At 38.7% G+C, this 21152-nt stretch overlaps 1 long non-coding RNA gene across 1 annotated transcript in view; it reads left to right on the plus strand.

Moving 5' to 3' along the window:
• LOC120638918 overlaps positions 1 to 18138 on the plus strand; it is a 106650-nt gene extending 88512 nt beyond the window's left edge. Inside the window, exon 3 of the long non-coding RNA XR_005660961.1 lies at positions 17861 to 18138. This is a non-coding gene — a long non-coding RNA (uncharacterized LOC120638918). The remainder of the gene's footprint in view (positions 1 to 17860) is intronic.
• Positions 18139 to 21152: the final 3014 nt, after the last annotated feature.

Raw genomic sequence — 21152 nt, forward strand, 5'->3', positions numbered from 1 at the left:
TGTGGAGTGGGAATTACAGGAAGTTCAGAGGTCAGGAAGGAGGCTGATCCAGTAATCCAGGTGGCATAGGATGAGTGATTGTATTCACATGATAGTGGCATAGCCCCAGCAAGCATTCCCCACCCTCTGGCTATTTGACTATCCTCTTTCATAGCTCAGTGAAGTTGGGAAGACTTTATGGGAAACTGCACAGATCTACTAACCCTCAGTACACATTTTACAGACCAAATGCTGCCAACATTAGAGGCCCTTATGCCACATGTAACAGCAATCTGTTTTCCAAGCAATCAATAATCTGTAGCTTCTTGAGACATTTTCTTTCAACATTTTAATCTAAAAAGAACACCAAGAGCTATGGTTAGAAGGCACCATTGCAGTATTATTTAGCTAGCACACTTTTCAGTGTTTGCAATGTTAATCATTCTAATTCATTAAACTTGTTAGCTTTTGGCTAGCCTGTGCATAGAAGAGAAGAATTTGAGACAAGACCTGTCAATTCACTGTAGAATCCCAACCTCATTTAAGGGAGAGTGCCAGCCACTAGATTCTTGATCCAGTACAAGAAAATTTCAGTTTAGAGTTGAACATGGCAACAAAATATTGTGAAGAGAATATCAAGTTGAGAAAAACTTAATCGATTTGCAACCAGTTAAATTTACAATAGCAGGGAACACCTAAAAACATGATGACTTCTGAGATACAGAGAAGTGAATATTTTTTCGAGATGTGTAATTCACAGAGGCCATAGTATTTTATTTTGATCCCATAATTAAATGTCAGCTAGGATCAGCTTGTTCTAGAACAGCCCTTGTATCTTATATATCTTCAAAGGTATATGAAGCTGTTTTTTGAGAAGTAGTAAGTCTTTAAATCTTTCAGTTTCAATAGAGTGGCTACTACTATGAGTGCATTTGTATTTTTTATGTCATTTTAAATACATTTGGGTAAAACGTGTGTATGAGTGTATATACATACACAGATCTACACATATATATATATATATATATACGTTTATTTTTATGGTATTTGTTAGGCATTTTCTATGTACCAGGCACCGTACTAAGTGCTGGGGTAGATACCAGGATATTAGGTTGAACACAGTCCCTGCCCACACATATAAGGTTCATAGTCTTAACCCCCATTTTACAGATGACGTAATTGAAGCACAGATAAATTAAGCTATTTGCCAAAGGTCACACAACAGACAAATAGTGGAGCCAGGATTAGAACCCAGGTCCTTCTGACTCCAGACCTGTACTCTGTCCACTATGCTGCTTCTCAGTAGATAACTATCTAGATAAGTAGATATATTTTCTTGAGCCAAAGAGCGAAAAATACCTAGGTTTCTATTTAAATCCCGCTTCTTGTAACAAGACTTCCCAACTTAATTTCAAGACCCAGCTTCTTTTCAACCTTTCAACTTCTTCTTGAACTTTTATACTGCATGTATTTCCTGAGTGAGAGAGCACTAAACTGAAATCAAGAGACCTGGGTTTTAGTCCCAGCTCTGCTATTTACCTGCTATGTGATCTTAGGCAAGTCACTTAACCTGCCTGGGCCCCAGTTCCCTCATCTATAAAATGGGGATAAAATAGATTCTGAGTCCCATGTGGGATATAATCTTATATCTACCCCAGTACTAGGCTCTTAGTAATCATTCATCATCGTATTCACTAAGTGCTTGTTAGGTACTATCCTAAGTACTGGGAGAGACAGAGATTTATCAGGGTCAGATACTATCCCTGTCTCATATGGGACGTAGTGTTCAAGTATAGGAGAAAGAACAGGTACTTACTTAATCCCCATTTTACAGAGGAGGAAACTGAGACACAAAGAGGTGAAGTAACTTTTCCAAGGTTACACAGCAGACAAGTAGTAAGTGCTCACTAAATACCATTGTTTATTAACTCGTCTAATTGTGCTAGCGTGTTTGGCCTGATGACTGTAAGAAAAAGTAAATAGATTTGAACATGAGTTTTAAAATCAGCAGAATTCATTGAGCACCTACACTGTGTAAAGTAATATACTAGAATTTGAGGAAAATACAATAAAGTAGAAGTGAAAGAAGTAATGTAGAAAAGTCCTTGCCTTATCAAAAATAAGATTATACTAAACTGAAAAGTTTGCACTGTCATATGAAAGAAAAATAAGAATCATAGAAGACTGAAATTGGACTCTCAACATTTTCTAGGGCTCAGAAATGTTTTTTGAAAATGATTTGATATTTTTGGAGATTTCAAAACTGCTGACAAACTTGGAATTAACAGATTTCCTTTGTTGCATTTTTATTTGATAAATCTGACAGCAATAACTGTCCTAATAAGAATGGCAAATGCAGCTGCTACACAATTACAAGCACCAGCCAGGATGAATAAAAGGATGCTTTCTTGGAACTTAGATTGAAGATTTTAACATGTTCTGTTGCTCGGCTCACTGGGTTTTCATTTCTTCACAGTAGATAAAAATAAATCGAAAAGGTATTGGAGGATTTGTCCTAGTCCCAGTTGAGACCTGGAACAACTATCCTACTTATTAGGGTCAACTGAGCCTTCATATTGATTTGACATTTATTGAAGAAAGAATTTTTTTTTTTTAGAAGGTAATGAAGCTCTGGGTGAAAATCGAGGGTGAAGGTAAAAACGGCTCATACTGGAATTGCAGTGGAGGAGGTTGGAAGTCAGGGTTCAAGGCACCTCTACATGGGTGGCTGTTCTAACCAAAATATGTGTTGCGTGGACAGTGGGTGGTGAAGGAAGGGATTTCAAGCTGCAGCAGTGGAATGATTCTGGCTCACTCTGAGGCCTGGTCACTGGGCTGGGCTGGAGCTTGGGTCCTATTGACTCAAGGGGTGGAAGAGATAGGTGTGTAGGCAAACTGTCCCCAGTACCAGCCTGGATGGATTCCCATCTCCTACTCTGAATCATGCCGGTTATCTATGCTCTTGGGAGTGAATGGGCTGCTTCAAATGGGTACAGACCTTGAGGCGGCCCAAGCACACTGTTGGCAAATAGGTTAGTGAGGGACAGACCAGCCCCTTGACATTGTGGAGTCCTGGGTCCAAGCACCTCAGTGAGGCATTAAAAAAAAAAAATTACCAAAATGAAACTCTGGTGTCCGCTTGGAAATACTTCCAACTGGAACTGGTAATCACATCCTTATTCCTTTACTGGTGATTCCTCCCATAGAGTCCTACCTCATTTACATCCCGGATGTCACTGTAATGAATAAACCGAACAAATCTAAAAAATGACATTCGTTAAGGAAACCAATTGTAAAGATGTGAGACAAATAAGTGATATAGGTGCACTCTCTTCACAAACTTCTGATGCATTCTTCAGGATGTTGCTGTATCTCTGAAGGAGATGTGTAGTGATTTTAAATAAGGCCTGGGGATGATTGACTGCTCCAGTTTGGATAACTATTATGTACATCAAATGCTTTCATTTCTTTTCCCAGATCTTTTAAATCAGTGGAGATTCAACTTACTCATTGACCAATGGTTCAATTTAAAATTAATTTTATAACAAAAATAGAACTAGCTTACTATGCAGCACTGTTTGCATTTCCTATAAATCACAATTCTGGTCCCCTAAAGAGTAAAATAAGTACGATTTAAAAAAAGAGAAGCATTGTCATTAACCTATTATTGATAATTAAGGAAAATAGAAATTATTATTTAAAAAGACATCGATGGACTATATTTCCAGAAATATCTTGGATAATATTTTGTTTTGGTGACATCATACCAAGATGGAATTTAAGTGAGTTTTAGGAAAGATTCATTTATGCTTTTAAAATGAGTGAGAACAAATGTATTCAGTCTTACTTTCTGAAGACCATTACATTACTTGGGGTATTTCACAACAGAGTTTGTATAATACTTGGCAGGTTTGGACAGGAATATATTGCTTGGGTTGGAAATTGTTGGTTCATTGTTTCTTTGTTTTGGATTTGTACTTGGTCTTTTTAAGAATGTTTCTCAGCTTTCTGGGGGGGATTTTACATTACAACCTGTTAGATTGTTTTTCATGAATGTTTGACACCTAGACACAGGTAGGAGTATTTTTCTGGCATTTTTTTATCTGACTTTTAGAGTCACAGGATTCAACATCATTACAAATCTCTAAAGAGTTCATAGCCATCAGTCTGTAGATTAGAACAAAGTTGACAAAAAAATTACCTTATCCCATATGAACACGTCTCTGTATTTTTGTCATAGAAGAATGATTAATTTCCCAGGAAAACATATATTGAAGACTGTTTCTCTTTTTTATTTGGATATGTGCCCAGTAAAAACATGTTGTGATACAATATACTATTTTAAATCACTAAAATGGATTAAGCAGTTAAATTTAAAGTTCATCTTCTTCTAATTCTAATTTCAGTAAAATGTCACATTACACCACATAACTGACAGTGGGAATGATTCAAAAAGTGCTTAATGCATTTGATGAACTGGCTTAAATCTTGCAGTCATTTGGTACAATCATAGACTCTGCGTTCATATTTTTCACCTAAAGTGTAAGTAAAGTAGGCTTGAGTAGTATGCATGGGGTTAAAATGGATTTTATATTGATTAAACATGAGAGCATGTCAGAGGTCCCTTGAGGGGGGAAAAAAATCACTATGTTTTTCACATATATTACTTGAGGGGCCAGGAGAGCAAATGTGGGACTGAGGGATTATTTTGGAATTGGCAACTGCAAACCCATTCTGGCACTGTCATCAGGGGTCAGAATATCTGACATAGTGGGAGAACTGAATATGAGAAGTCTTGAGGGGTCCTGTGTGGGGGTTTAGTGTGTGAGTGTTAAAGATGATCAGGCATTTAGAGGAGGTCGTGAGTTTCCATCCCCTTCTGCCACTGATCAGCTATGTGACTTTGGGAAAGTCACAACTTCTCTGTGCCTCAGTTACCTCATCTGTGAATCCCATGTGGGACAACCTGATTACCTTGAATCTACCCCAGCACTCAGAACAGTGCTTGACACATTAAAATTGCTGAACAAATACCATCATCATTATTATTATTAAAAAGGTAGTAGATGGTAGTATGTCCAGACAGTGGAGGAGTAGTGTTTGGACAGAAAAGATAGTCTTGGATCAAAGAGACTATTATGGAATATGGACCAGTAATGTAATTGTAACACAACTGGACAGCCTGAGGTAGCTGCAATTAGGGGAGGTAATCCATTTCAGGAATCAGTTGCCTCATGCTGAATCATTTTGGTTCTGTTTATTGGAGGAGACCTTTTCATTTCTTCTGGATTCATTTTTTCCTTTACTGTGTGCTATTCTAGGTTCATGCATCACTTTTCACTAATCACACTTGCCTGCCAGTTACTAATGTATTTTCATCTGATGTATTTTCTAGACCTTTTTTGACTTCTGAGGCTTTATTGGTTCTGATCCAGGCATTTCTGCCAAAACCTCTGCTTACCTTTGGGCTTTATCTATCCCTTTGGTTTTAACTTCTTGGCCTTCTTATCATTTATCTTAGGCATTATGGCCCCATGCTCTTCCATTTCTCTCCCTTCAGCTTCCCTCTAGGGCTTCCTGAACTGATCCTATATTGAAGACTGAAGAAAGGCTAGGAATTCCCTAATGTAAATATCTGCTCATTACTTCTTATTCATATACCATTTCTTTATGTCAAGAACAACATATACAACAACTCTTTCCAAGTCAAAGTAGACTTTCTCCCAGATTTTTTTAAAAATCAATATAAAATGAAAATAACTCTTCAAAAAGAAAGTATAAGGGCCTAATATGAAATGAAATTCAAATTGTTCATGGATGAATTATTCAGTCTGTGGATGCTTTGGCCCTCTTCTTTTGACCCTCTTCTTTCAGTAGTTGCCTTATTTGAAGGTATTTCATTGGTCACTAGCATCTTTGTCAGAGGGCAGAGAGGAAGAGATTAAATTTGAATTCAATCATTTCAATAAGTGATTTCTAAGACTGTCACAGCCTCATCATCTTGTTGAACTATTCGAACACTTTTCTGAACTACAGCAAGAATCCTTTCTTCTTGACAATTATATTTCTGCTCTGCAGTAATTGCAGGGTTTTCACTGAGCTATGAAGTTTTTCATTTCAATTATACCAGTGCAATCAGCTCAACAGCTCTAAATAAATTAGTCACCAATTTGCATATCCTGTTGATTATTGTAGCTTGGTCTTTTTCTGTTACGGCAAATAATTATGCGTTGCCGGTTCAGGGTTACTACAGATGAGGTCTGCGGTTACTTCCGATTTCAAATTCAATGCCATACTCACTACTATTTAGTCTTAGTCACATATGTGATTCCAGTTACGGTGATTTGAGAAAACTGCAATTCTACTATGCAGAAAGTGTAAACTATATCTAGAGTTGAGGATGGCTTAATGTTATAGCTGTAAAGGAATCTTATTCTTTGGGAAAAGAACCAAACACATCATCTTTGAAATTAATCAAATGAGACCAAAAGCAATATGAAAGATTTAGAAAATTTTCTAACCTAGTGTTGCCCTCTTCTATGCTTCTGCTTACTAACATGTATTGTGCTATTTCCCACTCAGCACTCTGCCCTTTTCCTACTACCCCTCACTAACTTGCCCCATTTTTAATTTCTCTTAATTCTCCTGACTCCCGCCACTCCTTGCTACCAGCTTCATTACCCTTTGCAGCCTGGGTAATTGGACGACATGCATAATATAAAACTTGAAGGTAAAATCGCCCTGTTTGGTCTATTGGTTACAGCAGTGAGATAGTGTTTGGGAAAAGAAAGACAAATTTAACTTATTGGCATTAGTTGCATATAGACGGAGGATGGCTGGTGCATCCAAAGCAGGAAAGCTTTAAAGGCCAAATTATACATCAGTAAATATTCAGAGCTGGAACAAACCCACTGCAAAACCAGTCTTGAAATAAGTCACAGGTCATCCAAGCTTCAGGATTTGCTCTCTGAAGGACAAGTAAAGATGCCTTGATCTTTCCCATAAAAGCCCCAGGTGGTACCCACGGAGTACCTTTTCCCATGGAGTTTCAAATCACCTGCTTCACTGTCACCAAGTAATGGCAGCTTTGAGGATTCATATATTCTGGAGCACTTTAGGCCTTTGAAGCAAGAAAAGTTATAGTTTGCATTTTCTTTCACAAGCATCCTGTTTCATCAACATGAAGTATTTGGGGAGTACCATAGCCATCTTCAGTTCAGCCAATTTTTCAGGAAAAGCTGGTGCAGCTTTTGTGCCTATACTTTGTCTCACTAATAAGTTTCAGTTAGCGTTAACTTAGCCTTATTTTAACAAACCAACCATAGTGTCCAGGAAAAGAGAGCTTATCTTTAGCACCTTCTCCCATTTATGGGTTTTTTTTCAGATCATCATAAAGAAACTTAGCCCTAGGTGAAATGATGGCCTGGCTTGGTAATGTGAAGAGGAAAAGAGATTGAAGGCAGGGAGGTCAGCGAAGAGGATGATGCAGTAGTTCAACCAGGATATGACAAGTGCTTGGACCAGTGTGGTGGCAGTCTGAATAGAGAGCAAGGTTTGGATGCTGAATATAGAAAGAGAAAGAGAGAGGGGGTGTGCGTAAGGATAATAGAGGGAGGATGGATGGTGCTGTTGTTAACTGTAGTGAAAATCTTAGATGGAGGAAAGGAATTGGGAGAGCAGATAAGGTGTTCTCTGTTCTAGACATTTTGAGTTTGAGGTGTTAGCAAATGACCCAGCACCTTGAAATCAAGAATATGCCCCGGCACCACTGGGATATCCCATCAGCCCCAACTTCACTCCATCCCTTCAGAGAGAAAACAGCAACCACACAAAATCCTTGCAACTTTTAGGACATTGGGAAGTCTATGGCCAGGACTGTTCATACCTATTTCTTTTTTGTACCTTTTTAAAATATCTTTGTCCTTGTCTTCTATGTTATTTTTGTGTTTTATCCTTCCTTTCATATATGTTGCCAGTTCCTTTTTATCCCCCTCCACCACCTTCACATTCTTAGCTCTTGGGTGGTCAGACACCTTGTATAATTCTCAAACTTGTATTTTCTTTTTTCCCAGTCCTTAAGACACTGCTAGGCCACAGATGCTTAGTAAATGCTATTAATACTACTGCTATCTTTATGATTCTCGACTTTTGTATAGAACTTGAGGACCTGGGTTCTAATCTCAGCTTTGCCACCCCTCTGCTCTGTGACCTTGGGCAAGTTCCATAACTTCTTTATGCCTCAGTTTCCTCATGTATAAAATGGTGGATTAAATCCTACTCATCCCAACATAAACTGTGTGCCCCATATACGACAGAGACTGTGTCCAACCTGATTGTCTGGTATCCACCCCAGCACTTAGACAAGTGCTTGGCACATAGTAAGTACTTAAGTACCATTATTAATTATTAATTGTGTAGTTTTAGGAATACTTTTCTACCAATAAGGTCTTATAATTTCTCTTTAAGTCCTCTTAAGTCATAAAGAAGAGTTCATATTCTTATGAATACCAATTATTTTTGTCTTCCTGTGAAAGGTAAATGTTTAAGAACATTTTAGCCATCTTGATCACTGCATCACCCACAACCAAATATTTTGACATATATCCAGGGATTTAAATGTTTACCATTACTATTATTTTCTTCAACTTTCCAAAAGCTTAAAGCATTAGTCACATCCCTCCTGAGAGGGAGGAGAATATTAGATGATTAATCACCAATTCTACCCAGTGATCAACAGGGTTGGAATGAAGAAGGTATAAATATTTTATATATTTCTACGAAACACTAATAAATTGTGACTAAATGTTATTTTTTCTAGACAAATTAACTTTAGAGCAAGCTGGTGAAGCTGGCATTGATTCATTGTATGATATAAACCCAAGGAAGTCAGCATGAACACCAGGAAAAGCCAAATGGGCTTTGCTAAAAGAAATAAAACATTTCCAAAAGAAGCAAGATGCCTTCAAATTACTCATCCACAGAAATATTTAGCAATTATCCAAGAGGAAGTTGTTGAAAAACAATCATGGTTAATGGTTGTAATCATAGCTGTATTTGCCAAGAATTATATTCATCAGTATGATCATGTCATCTTGCACATGTATCAGGCCACCTTATCTCAACTCTTACCAGAAAAATACATTTCTTGAAAGCCAGTTGGACCTTACTTGAGAGAGATAAGTAAGTGGTTCTGGTTTACTTCCAACCTGTTGATAACATGGTGGGAGATTAGTAGAAGAAGCAGGTTTCAAACATTTTTCTTTTCATTGATAACTGCCACCATTCTTCTTGCATCCTGAAGCCTACAACTCTTTGGAGAGCTGCAGAAACTTGTACCCAGAATCTTACAGTTAATTTTGTGTTCTAAGAAATCAGACAGTTTTTGCACTTGTCATGTTTGTTGATCAGTGCTGCCCTGCTTCTTTTTACCAACTTGTTCCAAGGACTAGGATGTCAGCATAAATTGAAGGCATTTGAGAAGCAGAGCTGGGGTAAGCTGTTGGCTCAGGATGCAGTGTGCCAGGGGCGATGGCTTGGTCACTGCTAAAAAAAGTGTAGCTTCCCATGGGAAATGATGTAAAACACAATAATGCTTTTCTAAGATCTGCAAATCTGACCCAGACAATACATTTTTTCAAGTGATAACAGATATGATAAACATACTTAATACTATGCTTCTGTCAGGAAGAATTACCTGATAAATTTTCTCCCCCCTTGATATCTTCCTAAATATTTACTCAGCACTTATGCATACCCCATCACCCATAACACTTTTATGAAAATCAACTTATGCATACTGCTATCTAAGCACTTATTCTTTCCATTTTCTTTTTCTTTCCATTCTCTTTTTCCTCAAATAAATTATGAGAAAATATCCTAAAATGTACCCAAATATAATATAGAGAAGCAGCGTGGCTCAGTGGAAAGAGCCCGGGCTTAGGAGTCAGAGGTCAAGGGTTCGAATCCTGGCTCCACCACTTGTCAGCTGTGTCACTTTGGGCAAGTCACTTAACTTATCTGGGCCTCAGTTACCTCATCTGTAAAAAAGGGGGATGAAGACTGTGAGCCCCATGAGGGACAGCCTGATCACCTTGTATACCCCCAGCGCTTAGAACAGTGCTTTGCACATAGTAAGCGCTTAACAAATACCAACATTATTATTATCTGCTAGCCCTTCAAATGTATCTGCTTCATAAGAGTCATGCAGTTATTTTCTTATGATTTCTATTTCAGGAAATGGATGTTTCTTAAGGCATTTTTATCATGTTTTTGGTAATGGATTTAAAATAACTTTCAGAATTTTTTTAAAAAATGAAAAGGCTCATTTTTAAATAGTCAAAACAGAAATAATTAAAATGCACTCTAAAATAAAAAATGTTGGACCCCCTAAGTTGTCAAAGGCACAAAATGTTCTCATCTCTGTAATAGGAATTCCAAAGTTATAGTTAATAGGACTTTGCCCAATATTACAATGCAGAAGAATAATTAATGTATAATGAGCTATTTATTACAAAATGTAAAGCACTATAAAATATTCCAATCCAGTGAATGGGAACTCTAAGTAATTTTCCCAAGTGGGAATTTGGTCAATTTTTTCCTAGGTTCCTTCAAAGAGCTCCAGAGATAATAGAAACCATGAGTCTTATCTGTGCTATTTTGGAGCAAAAATATTCATGAAATGGTTTGGAGAAAAAGATAGCTCTGAATAAGTAAAAATATTTTAATTTGAATGAATAGGTTCCATTGCCTTTCTCCCATTTGGGCTCAGCTTCTGTATGTGACTCTGATGGAGCCATATATAAAGCCTGGAGTTTTCTACCAATAGGATTGTCAGCAACCCAGTTGGGAATTTGGATAGGGAATTGGAGGAACAATAACAAAGGAATAGATAAAAGAGGAAAAAAATATTACAGTAAAAGCCCTCCCTGAAGTAACACTTTGGAAGATCTTTTTAGTCAAATGACTTGCATTCCACTGGACTGTAATTCACTGAGGCAGGGATTGTAACTGCTTTTGCTATTACAGTAACTAAGAGTATGTATTAAGCACTTGCTGTGCAGACCATGGTACTAAACATTGGGAAAGAACAGACGTGCCTATCAACTGCTTAGTGTACTAAATACAGTGGCAGTCAATACCATTGATTGATTAAAGGTTTTCACAGCTAATTTTTAAAAACAAATAGGGAAAAAAGTTTAGTACCTGCTAGTGAAAACAAGCAAAAGACATTGGAAAAGCCTTCCTATAACCTCCCTACCTCATGCTCTTTTTCACCTTCTCCCCAGCCCCCAACCCCACCCCCACCCCATCTCTACACTAGCTTATTTTTAAGCAACTAATGGGTGACAGAAAATAGGTGTGTGTGCATTTCCAAGTATTTCAAGCAAATGCGGTGTGGAAGGTATGGAATTCCATACCTAATTCACTGCTTTGGGATGAGTAAATATTAGGCTTATTTTTTTCTCTCCCCAATCTTGTTAAAAATCTTACTCCTCTTAAGCAGGCTTTGACTGCAGGTCCAAAGCCAGGTGAAATGTAACTGCTTTCCAAGAAGTACAAAAACAAGTGAATTACTTTTTGGTTTTCTGTTTGTTCACCATGTCATTCTTTAATGGTTGTTGTCTCATTCATTGATTCAATCATACATATCGAGTGCTTACTGCAGAGCACTGTACTAAGTGCTTGGGAAGGTACCTGACACCACAAACCAAACGTCCCTCTTTGTTCCTCATCTCCTTTATTTAATGTTTTTCCTCATGTGCCTAGGGTAGTGTTTTGCACATGAAAAGTAATCAGTGAAAAGCAAAAGAACAAAGGAAGTAACTGGAGCAGCTGCTTGTGGCCTAGTGGAAAGAGCAGGGTCCTGGGAAAAGTCAGGGGACCTGGGCTCCAAACCCAGCTCTGCCACATGTCTGTTCTGTGACCTTAGGTAAGTCACCTAATGTCCCTGTGCCCCAATTTCTTCATCTGTAAATGGGGATTCAATACCTATTCTCCCCATTTGGGACTCCTGACCCACATCCTACCACTGACCTGGAGTGCCCTCCCTCCTCACATCTGCCAAACTAACTCTCTTCCTCTCTTCAAAGCCCTACTGAGAGCTCACCTCCTCCAGAAGGCCTTCCCAGACTGAGCCCTCCCTTTCCCTCTGCCTGCTCTACCCCCTTCCATTCCCCACAGCACTTGTGCATATTTGTATATATTATTTTAGTCTTATGCATGATGTGTATATATCTATGATTCTATTTATCTATTTTGATGGTATTGATGCCTGACTACACGTTTTGTTTTGCTATCTGTCTCCCCCTTTTAGACTGTGATGGGTGTTGGGCAGGGATTGTCTCTATCTGTTGCTGAAAAGTACATTCCAAGCACTTAGTATAGTGCTCTGCACAAAGTAGGTGCTCATTAAATACGATTGAATGAATGAATGAAATGCTCTGCACACTGTAATTGCTCAATAAGTATGAATGAATGAATGACAGAGATTCTGTCTGATCTGATCATCTTGTATCTACCCCAGTGCTTAGTGTTGGGCACTTAACCAATGAAATTATTGTTATTTCAATACTCTGCTCATAGATGCTAAATGAATACTGTTGATTGATCAGTCAGTCAGTGGTATTTGAGTATCTACTGTGTGCACAACAGAGCTTTACACTGCAGTTAGTATGGGGTAAGGCCAGCACAGGAAGGGACAGGAATCAAGTCTGATCCTAAGTGCTTAGTGCAGTCCCTGGCACTTAATAAGTACTTCGCAAAAACTATTTTAAAAAAGGGCTCTATGAATTCCACAGGAAACCCCAGAATCTATCACAACAACCATGCTTGAGATAACTTCGGCATGGAGCGTGCATGGGAAGCAGTAGGTGTAGTGGATAGATCATGGACCTGGGAATCAGAAGGTCGTGGGTTCTAATCCCGGCTCCCCCACAGGTCTGCTGTGTGGCCTTGGGCAAGTCATTTCACATTTCTGAGCCTCAGTAACCTCATCTGTAAAATGGGGATTGAGCCCATGTGGGTCAGGGACTATGTCAATCCGATTTGCTTTGTATTCCCAGAACTTAGTTCAGTGCCTGGCACATAGTGAGTAACATAGCACAGTTATTATTATTAGGTGACTTGCCCAAGATCACACAGCATACAGGTGTTGGAGCTGAGATTACAACTCAGGTCTTTAGACTTCCCGGACTGTGCTCTATCCACTAGGCTATGGGGATTCTCCCAAGGCTTCTCCCAGATAACCTTCTCCCAGAGATCTGGCCTGCAATGACTGTTCCTAACTTGGTGCTGATGTTTTTTGGAATCAAGGAATTGGTTGATTGTGGGATCTCTTCGCAGGATCAGTCAACAAGCAGGAACCCAGCAATCCCCTGGGAATATTCTATTTCCCTATAAATCCAACTGTGGTGAATGGTCCCTGAAATAGGGGACATCTGGTAGATTTAATTCAGTGATGATTTTTGTATCCTCACTTTCTATGTGAAATCCATTGTCTTGTGTTTATATGTCATTTTTCACTCATCCCACTGACATTTTTTGAGTATCTTCCATGTTACTGATAAATCCTCATGCTGGGACTATTTTTTGAGTCATTAGGGTACATGGGGTATTATACTCAAGCAAATATAGAGAGATTTGATGAGCATAAGGCAATTAGTTCTTTCATATAGTTCTGTTTTCTTGACTACAAAATATCAACAAACTTCAGGTGATTTGGGAGGGGGGTTGTGTCATGTTTTGTAGGAGGTCACAATTTTGTTCTCTGAGGTACTTAAAGACTTTTACCATCTTCAATATTTATCTCAGGCAAATTAACTGCAACTGTAAGCCAGCTGCTATTTTTGAAAGTCTCTAAGCACTGTATTTAATTTCCCTAAAGTTTTCTTCAATGTGCTAATAAAATAAGCACTAGGATTATTTGTTTGACACATTCAAATTTTGGCCCTCACTTGTTTCCCTCACAGATTAATGAAATAACTGCCATCTCTTGTAAAATCTGCACAGGTTTTTCTTTCTTCAATAGCTTGCTTCTCTAATCTGTATTGGATATACAGTATTTTTCCTTTCTCTTATGCTCCAATTCATTTTCTTTCATTTTCAGTGAGTGTCTATACTATTCTCCTCCTTTCCCTCTGTCTCTGTATTTCCTTTCTCCAGACCCTTCTCTTTTCTTTTTCTGGGTGTGCCTTTTTTAAATTTACCCAATTATTAACCCATTACCTCTGTCCATCAACTTCCTCTGTCTCTCGTGTTCCAACCAGCTGCCGCCTCTAATTATGCCACTCAGTGTTCCTCTCTTTCTTGTCAAGATTCTGTAACTTTCCTTCCCCCACATCCTTCTTTTCTTTTTTTTTTCTGTAGCCTCTTCTCCTTTCAGGCCATTCTGTCCCTCTTCCTGTTCCTTTCCCCCCTTTTTTATTTATTCTGCCACCTTCCATTTGTCTACTTTCCCTCTCCTCTATTCATACCCTCACTCTTTTGCACTTTTTCAACACCAGCATCTTTTTCTCTCTCACTTTTCTTTCATTTGCTTATTATTAATTGTATTTATGGAGTGCTTACTCTTTGCAAATTACTGTCTTTTGCTTCCTTTCTCAGTTTCCTATCTCTGTTCAGGAAAATGAAGCTTTGGTGCATGTATCTTCCCTGCAGCCAACTCTTTGCCAGGGGATCTGAGACAAACCCAAAGTCCACTGATGAGGAAGGTCTTGATCGAGGAAAGAAAAAGTTTCTTGGTGGTCATTGCAGCTGTGATGAGAATCAGAATGGGTGTAGATCAGGAAAACTGTTCGTTGTGGGCAGAGAATGTGTCTACCAAAACTGTTGTATTGTACTCTCCCAAGTGCTTAGTTCAGTGCTCTGCATGTAATAAACACTCAATAAATTATAATAATGATGGGTTTTTTTAAGTGCTTTCTACGTGTCAGGCACCATACTATGCTCTGGGGTTGATACAGGCAAATCCCTTGTCCAACATGGGGCTCAGTCTCAATCCCCATTTTACAGATGAGGTAACTGAGGCATTGAGAAGTTAAGTCACTTGCCAAAGGTCACACAGCAGATAAGGATCATAGCTGGTATTAGAACCCATGACCTTTTGACTCTCAGGCCCTTGTTCTATCCACTAGGCCATGCCGCTTCTTTAGTGAATATTACTGATGGATTGATTTCCACAGTCAGCCAGTAATAACAAACTGTAACCTTTGTACAGTTACCAAAGGTACATGGTAAGGTACAAATGGGAGGGGACAGAAATAAAGATGGGAAGGATGCAGGTTCACTTGTGCTGTACCTGAAGGTGGACACCAAGAAGAACGAAGGTGGAAGCCGGGTCAGAAAGACTCATTGCCACATTTCCCTTTTCTCTCCTTTGCTCACCATAGAGGTCAGGAAGGTCTGGGTATGGAAGTGAATACTTAGCCTGTGAGCCTCATGTGGGAGAGGGACTGTGTCCAACCTGATTATCTCATACCTATCCTAGTGCTTAGAGCAGTGCTTGACACATAATGAGCTATTTACAAATACCATATCTGTACCTTATAGCATTATAAATAGTCAAGTGTGTTTTGCAAGTGTGTGTATTCATGTGTGTCGAAGGAGGGTGAGGATGGAGAGAGAGAGAGGTCTGTCCTTAGGTTCAAAGATATCACTGATGAGATTTTATCAGTGTGTTCACATAGTAGTGGTAATAGTTTTTATTAGTCACCTGCTCTGTTGTATGCACTGGGTCAGAATTAGAATATGGTCCTTGTCCAGCTGCCCCTCAAGGTTAGTCACAATGTAAAACTAAGAAGGGAAAAGGGACGTGACAATAGGCACAATAGGAAGGATGGGAAAATATAAACACAAAATAGCATGATAAATGCATGACTGGCAATTCCTTCCAAATGGTGGGCATGCAAAAGTTTTCTCTTGTTGCAATGTTGCATTTGCTAGAGTATATGACTTGTTTTGCTTTTCATTTAATCTTTTTTGTAGTGACAGGTCTTATAATGTGGTAGTTGCAATCTGCAAGAACGTTCCTTTATGGTAAAGTCACATTTTAAAACTCACAGCTTGACAGATGCCATGAACTTGAACTCCCTACGCTGTGTCTCCTGGGGCTGAGTTGTGTATTGTGTTCCATATATCAAATTTATTGAGTACTCCCTGCTTGCAGAGCACTAGGCTTTTGGGAAAGCACAGTACATCAGAGTTGGCAGATATGATCCCTACCCACTAGGAATTTGCAGTCTAGGGAGAGAGACATTAAAGTAAATTATGGGTAAGTACTGTGGTGTTGTATGGCTGAGGCGGGGTGAGAATCAGTGTCACCTAATGGAAAGAGCATGGGCTTGTGTTCTAATCCTGGTTCCACCATTTGTCTGCTGAGTGACCTTGGGTAAGTCAGTTAACTTCTCTGGGCTTCAATTACCTCATCTGTAAAATGGGGATTAAGACCTTGAGCAATCTGATTATCTTGATTATCTGCTTATGACCATTTGCTTTGTAATAGTACTGTTTATTGAGTGTCCATTTTGTGAAATGCACTGTACTAAGTAGTTGCGAAGTACAAAATAAGTGATATGCTTCCTGCTTGCAAGGAGCAAATTTTGCTCATAATTGAGGTACCTGAAGGCAAAATGTAAGAGAATGTAAATGTAAATGCAAGAGAGCTATATGTCTTGTTCAGCTCATAATCAGTTGTATTTACTGAGCAATTACTCTGTGCACAGAGTTATACTAAGTGCTTGGGAAAGAACAATACAATAAATCCAATAAATCAAACCAATCAATAAATCAAGTTGGTAGAGGCAATCTCTGTCCATAAGGAGCTCAAAGTCTACTGGACTTCCTAGAGGATCTTAGTTCATTTCAACTACTATTTTCCAGCTTTTCCAGGTACAAAATGGAGAAATTAGTACCACTAATAATTATTTGTTGAGCACTTACTATGTGCAAAGCATTGTTCTAAGCGCTGAGGTAGCACAAGGTAATCAGGGTGTCCCACGTAGGGCTCACAGACTTCATCCCAATTTTACAGATGAGAGAACTGAGACCTAGAGAAGTTAAGCGACTTGTCCAAAGTCACACAGCTAACAAGTGGCAGAGCTGGGATTAGAACCCACGACCTCTGACTTCCAAGCCTGTGCTCTTTCCACTGACTCAAGCTGCTTCCTAGCTATTTGAGAACATGTAGAGGTGTTGGATTAATTAAATCATGTTGGAGAAATGCTACTTGCTGCATGTATAATTAAAAGGTGCTGGCGGTATTTGTTTCTAACATTCTCAGAATATTTAGCAGTACTCGCAATCAGGATTCTTTTTGCTTCTGCTTTATGCCTTGTTGGCAAAACTTTCCATTATGAAGACTACTGAACCAGTACTCACTGATTCAGAATCTCCTAAAATATAAAAAAACAAATCATGACTTGTAATTGTAGAAGATGATTTCTAAAAGCTTGTGTTTAATTTAAGCAGTGGGATGGAACCTGCTTTCAAGCACAGAGTGAAATCTGTCTGTAGTGGATTTGAATTCCACAAAAATTTGCAGAATGAGAGAATACAAAATTTTATGCTTTGCTAACCAGACCTTATATTGTGATAATTGCAATTTTGGTTGTTAAGGCTAGTGTCTAAATTTGTTTTCGCTTATTATCTATTATTTATCTCTGAGAAGAAAGCCAGTCACTGTTCTGTGAAACAAATGGCATATAACTTATTCGTGTCTAGTACTGAACTATTTACAAGCAACCTGTGTGAAACCAGCTGCCAAATTTACCCCTCACAGGAATAACTTACATGCCCCATATGTGAATGCTTTCGTCACCTACTATCTTAAATATCTTAGGTTTTATTCTCTTCCTATCTCTCACTGTCTGTGTCTCTCTCTCTCCAGAAAAAAATGCACGTGTTGAGGAATATAGATATTTGAAGAATATAAAACTGCAACAAGTAATTGATTTTTCTTGTCTTACTATCTTGCATGAAGAACTTCAAAGCACTAGAATTTCTACAGCAAAATAAAATGCAATATTTAAATTACAAGGGCCATACTTTATCTCCTGGATATATCCTTTGGATTGTGTAATGTCAAGTTATTGACAAGTAAACAGAGATGCCGGAGTATTAAAACAAAGGCCTTTTGTGAACTGTACGAAGAGCAACTACAAGACTCAAAAGGTAAGGACATTCTTTTCAAGGTTTTGCTGATATAAGTGGAAAGTTATTGGTGAAATAAAAACCAGGGAGGGAGAAGTTATATCAGTAGTTGGGTTTGCTTTGTAAAACACTATCTGAAAGGTATTCTATACCTTTCAGAATACTTTCTTATATATACATTGATTGGTAAGAAGTTTCCAGAACACAGGTAGTTTGGATTACTAATTTGAAATACTGTAATTAAATTGAATTCCCGTGATGCTTATAGGACTTTTATTGAGAGAATTACTAACAACTGTAAAGCACTTTGTGTAATCAGAAGACTCTCTAAGTGTTCAATAACAATGTATTCATTTCTTGCACTGAAAACACTTTAGCCCTAGTGTAGTGGATGCTGTCTAATTGTTTAAGTAAGCTACAACCCAACTGACATTTTGAGACTTGCAGGCCTAATTCCTGCTTGATATGGAAAGTCAGTAAATTTTTAATGTCAGCTACATTGCAAGCACAATATGATATGCAGGGGTCATGTTGGAACTCTTGAGAAATATTCACCTTCAGAAGGAAACAAGTAAAATGATCTACCAACCAAACTACTTCTTTTGGAAAAATAAAATAAAGACTGTTAAGTAATTGCTTATATGAAAATTTTTTAAAGGAATTAAATATCATAACATTTTGTAAATGTTGGGCCATATGCTTCATCGAAATTCATACACTCATAATTTCATTTTTAACTGCTTATTTCACCTTGATGACTTCATCATTTAAATAATACAATTTACTTGATCAAGATCCAAATTCAGATTTTAATTTGGATTTAAACTCCCTTTGAGGGGCAACTTGGAATAATTCTTCAGAGCATACTAACAGGCAAGTTATCTTTTAGGGAATACTTTTGGACATTACAGTTTGGATTATAAAAATTTGTAAGGGGTTTTGATTTATTATTTCAATGACAAGGAGCAAATTAAGGTCATTTCACCATGAGCAGGTTATGAATATTTATTTTATCAAACAGTAATTTTTCTCAACGAAAATCTTGATTCCATATTCTGTTTTCTTTTAAAGACAGAAATTGAATTGAGGAAAAGACTGGGGAGAGAGGACAGGAACAGTGATAGATGTCCTGCAACATGTCACCAGAGTATTATCCAAGAAATCAGGCACTGAGGATTCTAATACAATGATAATAATAATTATGGTATTTATTAAGCACTTACCATTTGTGAAGCACTATTTTAGCAATGGGGTAAATATAAGTTAAGCAGGCTGGACACAGACCCTGCTCTACATGGACCCCTCAGTCTAAGTAGGGAGAAAAGTATTGAATCACCATTTTATAGGAGAAAAAACCTCACAGAGAAGTTGTGAATTTCCCAAGGTCAGACAGCAGGCCAGTGGCAGATCTGGGATCAAAACCCAGGTCCTCTATTTGACTGTCTAGCCCTGTGTGCTTTACATTAGGCCCCAGTGCTCCTCACTTTTTCTTCTGAATTGCTAGAATGGGGCAGGGGAGCTAGGTTAGTCCCAAAGGAAGCAATTTATTTGAGAGTTTGAGAGAGTCACCGGCTCATTTCAGGAGCTCTAGAGAAACAAACTGACCCTCTGAGAGCAAATTCATTACCACAGGAAATTGAATCGGAAGGAGAGACCAGGGTCCGTATCTAATTCTCATCAATATATTTTTCCCAATGCTTAGCTCAAAGCTCACTCATAGCAGGTGTTTATCAGTTTATATATCGAGCACTCTGTGCAGGTCCCACTCTGCTAAGGGTTGGGAGAATTATATTAGAATTGTCAACATTATCCCTGATTGCATAAATACTGAGGCTACTAGAAGATTCGAGAAGGGAATTCTTGGAAAGCTATGGATGTTAAGTGGTACATCCCCAAGACATTGTCAAACTGTTGGACTCATCAGTGATAAAATACTAGGTTAGATGGCCCACGTTTGACCCGATAATGGCATTTGTGATGGTTTTTAGTCTATGACCATGCTCTTACAGCCTGATTTCCTGGAAGTTAGCAGGAATTTTCAGAAGCAGGGGTGCCAACATTTGATTTTGAACTTGGGTGAATTTGGGAGCATCATTGGGGATGTGATTTTGAGGTGTGGGACAAGGAGGGGGAGGAAGAGAGGTGTAGAGGAGGAAAAAAATGGGGAAAGTAATAGGGAGGAAAGAAGGGAAATAGAAGAGAAGGAAGAAAATAAAAGGGAGAGGAGAGTAAAAGAGCACACGGAAGCAGTGACCACATCTTACTTGTCCACCTCGTATATTACTTCCACACAGTAGCAGGTGCTCAATAAATGAATGATCTTAACCACTGTCATGCTATGTACCTTTTCCACTCATTCTGCAGCTTCTTGTCCTTGGCATGCTATGGGGCTGAACAAATGGCTCCTCTAGTTCTTGGTCATGAGGTTTGTAAAGAGAAGCCATATGGTTCCTCCCTGAGGTACTTTAAGCTCTACATGGCTAGAAAGTCTCCACCCCCCTTTCTGGCTTGTCGCAGCCTGTCTCCTGCCACTCTCATCAACCAAGTAACAGTGGCTCTGGTTCACGGTGGACCAGCTAAGTAGAGGGTAGTGGTACAGGCTGTTAGGCTCTGCAGGCATTAGCCCAGGAGTGTCTCCAAACAGCTTGCCCTCAGGATTTGGGGCCAGGCTCAAGTCCATGGCTAAGTCCCACTGCCTTGTAAGTGATGGGAAAATCCACAGAGTAGGGCCAGGGGCAGTAACTCAGGCATATTTCTAGCTTCGAAAGGTGCAGTGGTAGAAAGGAGCCCGCCCTGCCTAAAAAGCTGAGGAGATGAAGCTAATGTCTTCCACTACGTCTCCATGGAGTTGGCACCTATGCCAGGCTCACTGATAGCACAGAATGAGTTTAATTTAACAAAAAAGACATTTTAAATCTCTTCATCTTTTACTGACTTTGAGCCAGTGGTTAATGTCAGTTGCCACTTGTCTGCTGTGTGACCTTAGGCAAACTGCGTAACTTCTGTGTGCCCTCAGTTACCTCATCTGG

This window comes from Ornithorhynchus anatinus, chromosome 17, assembly GCF_004115215.2.
Source record: "Ornithorhynchus anatinus isolate Pmale09 chromosome 17, mOrnAna1.pri.v4, whole genome shotgun sequence".
NCBI classification, from domain to species: Eukaryota; Metazoa; Chordata; class Mammalia; order Monotremata; family Ornithorhynchidae; genus Ornithorhynchus; species Ornithorhynchus anatinus.